The sequence below is a fragment of the Pteropus alecto genome, unplaced genomic scaffold (genome assembly GCF_000325575.1).
Source record: "Pteropus alecto unplaced genomic scaffold, ASM32557v1 scaffold29, whole genome shotgun sequence".
Lineage (NCBI taxonomy): Eukaryota > Metazoa > Chordata > Mammalia > Chiroptera > Pteropodidae > Pteropus > Pteropus alecto.
The window spans coordinates 1,252,934-1,262,012 of NW_006443120.1; the positions used below are offsets into that span (position 1 = coordinate 1,252,934).

Below are 9,079 nucleotides of genomic sequence, written 5' to 3' on the forward strand. Positions count from 1 at the left end.
CATTTTTATTTTCTGGATTTTTTTTTCGGTTTTTTTTTTTTTTTTTTTTTGTAGTAGCCATCCTAATGGGTATGTAATATCTATCTCATTGTGATTTTAATTTGCATTTCTCTGATGATTACTGATGTCAAGCATCTTTTCATATGCTTGTTGACCACCATTTACACATCATCTTTGGGGAAATTTCTACTCAAGTCATTTGCCTATATATATCTATATCTATATATATTATATATAGATATATGTATATGTATTTTTTTTTTAAGCCTATAGCACCCAGTATTCCCAGGTGATCTCCCATCCAAGTACTAACCAGGCCCAACCCTGCTTAGTTTCTGAGGTTAGGCAGGTTCAGGGTGGTATGACAATAGACACTTTGCCCATTTTTTTAATCAAGTTATTTGATTTTTTATTGTTGAGTTGTAGGAGTTCTTTATATATTCTTGCTGTTAACCTTTTATCAGATAAGATTTGCAAATATTTTCTCCCATTTCATAGGGTTCCTTTACATTCTTATTGATCGTATCTTGTGATGTACAAAAGTACATCTTAATAATGATTTAGTCCCACTTGTTATATTTGTTTTTGTTGTCTGTGCTTTTGGTGTCATATCTAAAAATCATTGCCAAACTAATTTCATGAAGCTTTTTGCCTATGCTTTCTTCACCATGTACACTTTGAAAGAAAAATGGGAAGCTGACAGTGGCAGTAAATAAAACAAACAGGTCATTTTCAAAAGGCATAAATAGCAGAGCCCTTGCATGCTAGTGGATTTGGGAAGTTGAAGAGTTTGCTGGCCCTTCCTAATAATACTCCTTACTTCATATGACACACCTGCCTATATAAAGTTCAATATTTTTTTCTGCCCAGATTGGACAAAGCCTAATGTTTCACTGTAAACATGGCTCTCTGTAGGATCATAAGTCCCAAGGCAGAGATGGGTTTGGAGGTTGACTGTATTCCCACCCCAGGGACAGAGCATTATACCACCTCTAAAGCAAATTTCAGAGAGGCCATATTATCTTATTTCCTGGCTAATAAATACCAATTTATGCAAATAATTTATTTTCTCTTAGAAACCAAAAATATTATCTTAAAATCTGTCTACTCTTAAGAAGCATAAAATATTTATTTAAACCATAAGGTTGCACAGACTTTATTCAGTCAGTTAGTAAAAATTCTATTTTCAGAAGCATTATTCTTAAAATAAAAGTCAGTATTAAAAAGGGATTGTTAGAACCAAACAAAAGGTATTGTTTTATAGATTAATGTTATTTCAGTTCTAGAAGGAAACTATGAGCACATCTAGGTGTGTGTTTTTGATCTTGATTGTACAGTAGAATCTGTTTATAAAGTGCAGATGCCTGGACCACCCCTTCCCCTCAGAAGTTCTGATTTGGTAGGGCTGAGAATTGTTCCCCTTATCCAACCCCACATTTTGTACTTGAAAATGTAGGCATAAAGCCAGAGACTTGCACCACCTTCCCTGAGCACTTTCTATTTCAGCCCCACTCAGCCTCTCACTGTTTCACATACACCATGCCTTGAATATGTTGGCCCTGCATAGAAGACCCTGCTCTACTAGCAAATCCCTTGACAGGGGTCTTTTTTTAAGCAATGCCCATCAACAAATGATTGGATAGAGAAGTTATATACATAATGGTCTATTACTGAGCCATTGAAAGAAATGAAATCCTACCATTTGCAATGACATGGATGGACCTGGAGGTTTTTATGCTAAGTGAAATAAGTCAGACAGAGAAAGATAAATACCATATGATTTCACTTATATGTGGAATCTACGGAACAAAAAGAAGAAACTAATCAGAAACATAATACATGAATATAGCGGACAATCTGGTGACGGACAGAGGGGAGGCAGGTTGGGGGACTGGGAGAAAGGGGTGAAAGGTTAGAGAAGTAGAAAGTAGTAGTTGATAGATGGTAATGGGATGGGGAGCACGGCATAGGAAATGCAGTCAGCATTAATGTATTGGCTAGGTGGAGAGTCAGAGGAGGTAAAGAGCAATTAAGGGGATTGATTTATAAACTATATAAATGTCTAATCAATGTAGCGTATACTTGAAACTAATAAAATAAAATTAAAAAAAAAAAAAGATCCTGCCAAAATTTTAACTCCTGACTTGGTAGGGCTGAGAATTGTTCCCCTACCCTGACTCCTCACACTGAGTTTTTGCTCCTCTCTCAGGTTTACAGCAGAACCTTCTCAATTCATCCTTCTCAATTATTACACTGGCCACATCATATCATCATTTGTTCATGTCTATCTCTCTCTTACTGGACTGTGAACTATTTGAGAATCAAGATACTGTCTTATTCACCTTTATATCAAGCACACAATTGGCCTTCAAAATTATGATGCTGTACAGGACCTAAAACACTGTGATAGTACCTACAGGAAGATGCAAAGTAACATAAGACATGCTCCTGTTTCCTAGGAGCTGAAGGACTAGTGGGGTGACACAGGACCTGGTTTAGCATCAAAAGGGATTCATAGATCCAGAATTCTCTCTCAATTCTGTGACTCTTCTAAGTGACAGTTCTTAAGTGGTACATGGACAACTGGTTTATTCTAGTAACAGAAAAATATCTGGTAATGCAACACCAACTTCTTTGAGAACTATAAGGCAGAAAAGGCAAAATCCATGAGAGTTTTACTATCAATAATTATTTTAGGAACTTTCAATGATGGTAGCATGAAAGAAGACTTTCCTACTCAAGCTAGGCTTTGCTTATAATAATAGGTAACTGGGTGTATTAGTTTCTTATTGCTACTGTAATGAATTACCACAACTTAGTGTCTTAAAATAACACATTTTTTTTTTTTATCTTATAGTTCTGGAGGCCAAAGGTCCAAAATGGGTCTTACTGGGCTAAAATCAAGATGTCAGCAGAGCTACATTCTTTCTGGAAGCGCTAAGGAAGAATCTGTTTCCTCGCCTTTTCCAGCTTCTAGAGGCATCCACATTTTCAACCTCTGTTTCTAATATTGCATCTTTTTCTGTGACTCATCTGCCTCCCTCTTTACTTAAAAGGACCCTCATGATTATATCAAGCCATCCCAGATAATCCAGGATAAGAGATAATCCCATCTCAAGATCCTTAACTTAGTATATATGTAAGGTAACATATTCACAAATTCCAGGGGTGAGGACATAGATACCTTGGGGACATGGTCATTATTCTGCCTATCACACTGGGATTAGAAGTACAATATGTATCTGTAGACATTTTGCTTGTGGAAATGAACATATAAGTGCATCCTCAGTATAAATATCCTTCTAGAACCCAGTTGTTTGCATTTTATTTGAATATGCATTAGAATGTTGGTACAAAAAGAAGAGGTTTATCTCTTAGACATCATCTAGTCACCAGTGATTATTTTCATCCATTTATTCATTCATTTAACCATTCATCCACTTATTAACTGATCCATACATTATTTATCCATTTATGCTCCTTAATTTCTGTATCAATCAAAATAACTTAAGTTCTGCTACAATAACAAACAACTCCAAAATTTTAGTGGCTTAACATAACAAAAAAATAATTTATCACTCATACATATCCAGCATGTGTCAGCAAAAGGATTCTATTTACCTTAGGTACTCAGAGATCCAGGGTGGCAAAAGCTTTACCTTGATCTGTGCTTTCATGATCCCTGCATTGTTTCAGAAGGAATGTATCAACTGATTCTTAAAGTTTCTATCTGGAAAATGATATGTTCTATATCCACATATATCATTGGCCAAAGCAAGTCAGGTGGCCACATGGCACCCTAAAGGGTACAGGGAAATAATCTTACTATGTGCTCAGAAAAAGAAAACTGGAAATGTTATTGAATGGCATTAATAACTCCCAGAATTCCCCACTAATTTATTCACATGTCTTCTCTCTACATCATAGTTAAATTTGCCTTCACCCTGAAAATAGTGAAGTAAAATACAATATAAACTAGACTAAGATCAGAATTTCTATGTTCTTGCCCTACTTTCATTTGCCTGTAATCTCATTAATTTTTCTGGACTTGATTTTCATCATCCATGAAATGAGGATAATAATTATTGCTCTGCCCTTCTCACTCAGTTCTTCTGAGAAACAAATGACATGACAGAGAGAAAAACAATATATTTTAAATCTCTATTTACCAAAAAAAAGAAAATTAAAGATGTTGTATTCCTCAGTGAGATGTTTGTGACTTCCAAAGTATTTATAATAGTTAAGTATTGCTGCTTTAACCCTTCGTTAATTCAAAACAATGTTTTCTCAAAAGAGAAAATTTCTATTATCTTAAATTTTTTTTAACTATGCCATTCTAAAATTCCATTCATTCAACATATATTTGTTAAGCACTTACTGTGCACAGAGAATTACATTTACTGTATCCATTAACTACCATGATATGAGAAGAGATTCAGAACACCATATTTAGCTGTAAACACTTTCTTCATGTGAAACTAACTGGTCCATAGAGAAAATGAACTTAAAGTAAAGCTAAAGCAGTGAATAGAAGAAAGAAAAAACAGAGAAGAAACTTTATGAGAAGACAAGTACAGATGAAGCAAAAAAAATTAAGTCAGAGTTGCAACAAAAGTCACATTCGCGATATTACGTCCATATACAGTTTTCATATTTTAGACTTGAAATTCTATATGCTGGAAAAATTACACTTTGTGATTTTTATGCTGGAAAGTTGGATTTCATACAAAGGAAATGACTAAGTCTAAAATACTCTAAGTTTAAAATGACTCATATACTCTTAAGATTAACAGAACCTAACACTGTATTATGATTTGTATATTTGCACTTCAAAATTCTCAAAGGATTTAGTACTCTGGGACCAAAAATCAAATGTTTCCAAATCACACCAAATCTTTTAAATCCAAGTTTAGTCTAATTAAAAGATGAATGTGGTGAATTTAATGACTTTCCAACACAATTATATTTTGCCAACTCAAGAAGGATTAGTGCAATACTAACACGGATGTTTCCAAGTTCAATAAAGTAAGGGTGTGCTCACTTAAAAATAAAAAGCCTTTCAAAACGAAAAGCAAAAACAAGCATTTGTTTGAGATCAATAAGAATAGAAATTTGGGAATCCTTAATTCAGATGGTATTTATGAGAGAGGGAAGGGGAAAAATTACATCAATAAAAGGAAAGCATTTCTATTGGTACAGATAACATCACATAGTGATGTTAATGTTAAAGAATGTTTTTAATTTTCAGGCCAGTTGTGATAATTGCCTTCTTATCTTTGAAAATGGTTCTTTGGGAAACAAGGTTGCTTAGGCCCAGTCCAAGGTTATTTTGTCCTGTTTTAACATTCCAAGATTTGAGACATAATATGTATAGTACAGTTCTTCTGGCCTGGCAGCTCTAATTCCATTTGAAGTTACCTCTATTTTTTTTTTTTTTTTTTTTGATAGATGAGTCTAAAGTAGGTTAATAACTCTTCTTTAGACCTCTAAAGTTATGGATTTAGTTTTACTGTAAGCTCTTCATTAACTTGTATGGGAAGTGTCAAGTTAACAACATAAGGTGTTAAGTCCATTTGGATTAACAATAGTGTTATTTCCCTAGCATAATCAAGACGTTACTGAAACAACTTGGATGCCATTCTACCTCCTATTTTAAGTAACTCTTCAGACCTATATTTTGCCTCTAAAATCTCCAATAATATCCTCCACTGGACCAGGGCCTATCTAGAACCAACTTGCTGGGCTTGGGGCAAGAACCATTTTGAGCAATAGGTGAAATATAACTTTGAGATCCCTCAAGACCTCTTTCTTTGATAACTTCCATATTTCCTTCTCAAGTACCAAGTTCTATCCTGAATCCTTTTACTTATAATGAAATTAATTATTTGTCTCTTTGCTAACCAAACTCATCAAGACTCCAAGGAAAGGAATACAGAACAGAGTACATGCCTTGTCTGTACCAGAATTTCTGTGAGGTATAAAAAAATATAACATAGAAAGTATGCTTTATGACCCAGCAGTTCCTAATGAGTAACAATTTATCAGAAAGCATTGGTGTTAGAAATACACCCAGGGTTATTGGCAAGGTCCTCGGCTGAGTTTTCCAACAGCCCATTCATCCTACCACAAAAAAAAAAGGCTGCATGTCCTCCTTTATCTTAGACTGAGTCAAACTTAAAAGAGTCTTTGTTAGACCTATGCTGGCCCCATTTAGAGATGGTGTTACTAACATATCAGTTAGTCATATTCACCAAAGTATAATTGACTGATACGGAGAGCAGCTTATCCCAAAGCATTTAGATTGTAAAGGGTATGCAGGTTTGAATATTTAAATCAGGAGCTGAATTTTTGATGGATAAGTTCAAAAATCAGCCATAGGTGGGCCCCACCCAATTTAAAAAAAAATTCCAAGAGTTATAGAAATACTACTTCACACCTCTGTTTTAAAGACTTGTTGAATTTTGTTTTACATCATTTTTGCTATTTAAGTTGTGTAAAAACATATGGTTGAAGTGATTTAACACCCAGAGCAGACTGATTCTGGGTATCTGATAAAGTATCAGGTGCAAACAGACATCTACATGTCTGATCAGAGAGACACCTAGATGAGTTAATTAAGCAGGCAAAAAATCTTCTTCTGATTAAAAAATCAGTAACTGACAAAGATAGTACCTCTTTGACTATAAATGCCCCCTCTCTATTCATGATCTAGAAAAGGAGTGTTTAAAAAGCCTTGAGTCAGCCAAGACTTGATTATGGCACAGGGAGTACTTTTCTCCATAATGAGCCAAAAGCTCACTGGAGGCAGTGGGGTATGAGAAAAGAATACGGGTTTTTGGAGTCAGATCTAAATTCCTACCCCAGTTTCCTCCACTGTGTGACCTTGAGAAAATCAGAAGTGAGCCTCACTTTCCTCATCTGTAAAATAGTAGTCACAGGGCTACTGGGATGATCAAATGACATGATCTTTGCTCTTGGCATTCAGTAGGCACTCAGTAATACCCTCTTCCTCCAGCCACAGGGACACCAGGTGATTTCCATGTGTATTTAATCACCTTTCTCCCCATCCCTTTCAGCATCTTGACAGATTATTCTACAGTCATTCTAATTGGAAGGTATGAAGAGTAGAGAGCCAGGAAAATGTATATGATTTATTAGCAAGTACAGAAAGGAGACTATAACCATTACAATATGATTATAAATTTTAAAACCTAAGAAGCTAAGGAAATGTTATGATGTTGTGCTATAGAGGGAGGAGAGGGACATTATTGTAAAACTTCTGTGTTGTTACATTTCTATTATAATTTTTTAACTTCAAAAAATGTTTGCCTCTAATTTGTAATCAAACCCCAATTTCATTGTTCTTCTATAGGTCTAAAGTAGGCCTCTTACCTTGCCTCAGATATTACTATCTTTAATAGATTCATTTTATGGGGACCCTGAACCCTCTGTTAATTTGTGAATGCTCTTAGAAAGTTTACACTATTGTGAACATTAACTTTGTGAACAAATTGTATTGGGTTACTTTGGATAACAGTTACTTTGGATAACTACCTTCAAAAAAGCATCCTGCGGCAATGGAAGGGGCCAAAACCAACTGGGAATGAGAAGGCTTGGCCCAAGTAACCAGATTATCTTAGATGTGTTACCTTACCTTCCTGAAATTTCAGTCCCCAGGTATAACATGAACTAGTTAAACTTGAATCACTAAAGTTCCTGTCAGATCAAAGATTCCACGATGCTGAGGTCAGTACTGGGGGGAGTGGCTTCCTGGGCAGTGAAGTGTGGGTTAGGAGCCAGGGTCAGACAGGGCAGTGAGGAGGCAGGTACCTGAGGGAGAGGCACCTGGAGGAAGCCAAGGATCACAGAAGGTGATGAAGGATGACACTAAAGGCCCTGTTGTCTTCCATCCCCTAAGAAAGGGAGGTGGCCCAGTTCTTTTGCTTTATGCAAAACTTTTGCTGTTCTGTTCAATGGTGGTTTACCTATTTAAAAAACAGAAATTTTATGGAGAAATATTTAAATCTGAATCATGAAATTTAATTTTTAAGTATATGTTGTCCTCATTTACTCCCCATTTCTCATCAAAAGAGATCTTCAAACACATGGATGGTCTCGCCTTATCTTTCTCTTGTAACTTGTCCCATGCCTGTGTAAGTACCAGACATATAAAAGATGCTCAATAAATACATGAACATAATGAGTAATTGTCAATATTTAAACTTAGCTTACCCCTAAAAGGGTAAAATCCCCTTGATTCACTCTGACAATAAATATCATATTCTTGGGTAAAAAGGTAAATTTTTTTTTTTAAATAAACGAGTACATGAAGATACACAAAAAAACACTAATGTGCTCAGAGACTTAAGCTAGTGAGAGAATAGAAATATTTCTTTGCCCCTGGAGTACAAGTCTTAAGTTATCTCCAAAGAACTACTTTGGGCACATGACAAAATTTGATGAACTTACTTTAGTATAAGGCTTTATTTCCTTCTAACAGCCAATCCCACAAATCATTTCTATAAAATTACTCAATTTTCATTTCTGAAAGAAATAGCACTAGATACTTAGTATCAACTTTAATAATGCCTGAGGCTTTTTTCAAATCAAATATCCCAGGTAAGAAAGGCCAATTTATAGATATTTAATTCCCAAGTACTATTTTTGAGATCAAAGGCACTTTAACTTTCTAAAGCACAAGACCAGGAGAAAAAAAATATTAAACATAAAATAACACATTATTTCTTAAATGAAGGGGGGGAAACTTCATGCAGCTTTGCAAATACCTTATCTAATATGGTACAGCTAAAAGGGAATTTTTGTAGCTATTTAGTAAACAGCTAAAAGAAGGAATCTCAAATGAGGGAAGAGAGAATATTTGTGTTTGCCTGGCACCACTAGATAGCTTCCTAAGCAGTCACACCCTAAGGTTTGCAGTATCTACCCAGTACCACCATTGTCTGTCTCAGCTGTCATCTTTTATTACAAATCTTCATCTTGAGAAAAACCTTTGCAGTTGCAGCATGATCATGTAAAAAGCCATAGGATAGGACAAGATCAGACACTTGTGAGCAAAAAT

General features: G+C 35.2%; 1 pseudogene; it reads right to left on the reverse strand.

Moving 5' to 3' along the window:
* Positions 1 to 264: 264 nt before the first annotated feature.
* Positions 265 to 373, reverse strand: LOC112471885 (annotated as a pseudogene).
* Positions 374 to 9,079: the final 8,706 nt, after the last annotated feature.